This window comes from Panulirus ornatus, chromosome 3 (assembly GCF_036320965.1).
Source record: "Panulirus ornatus isolate Po-2019 chromosome 3, ASM3632096v1, whole genome shotgun sequence".
NCBI classification, from domain to species: domain Eukaryota; kingdom Metazoa; phylum Arthropoda; class Malacostraca; order Decapoda; family Palinuridae; genus Panulirus; species Panulirus ornatus.
The window spans coordinates 17,879,295-17,879,501 of record NC_092226.1 but is presented as its reverse complement, the minus strand read 5'-3'; positions in this window follow the sequence as shown (position 1 = coordinate 17,879,501).

The following is a 207-nucleotide window of genomic DNA, read 5'->3' as shown; positions in this document are numbered from 1 at the left end:
AACGTGTGACAGTTGCCAGCAACGCCAACTTGACAAAATTCAGCTAGACAAGTACATATACCCTTCTCTCTAAGGGAGTAGCGTAACACAACATTGTCCATAATCACAGAGATCAAGGTTTGCATGTGTTAGTAACACTGATTGTAGAGCACAAACTACCAATTTACGCCATTATGCCATATAACATATCCCCGTAGTAACGCGGAA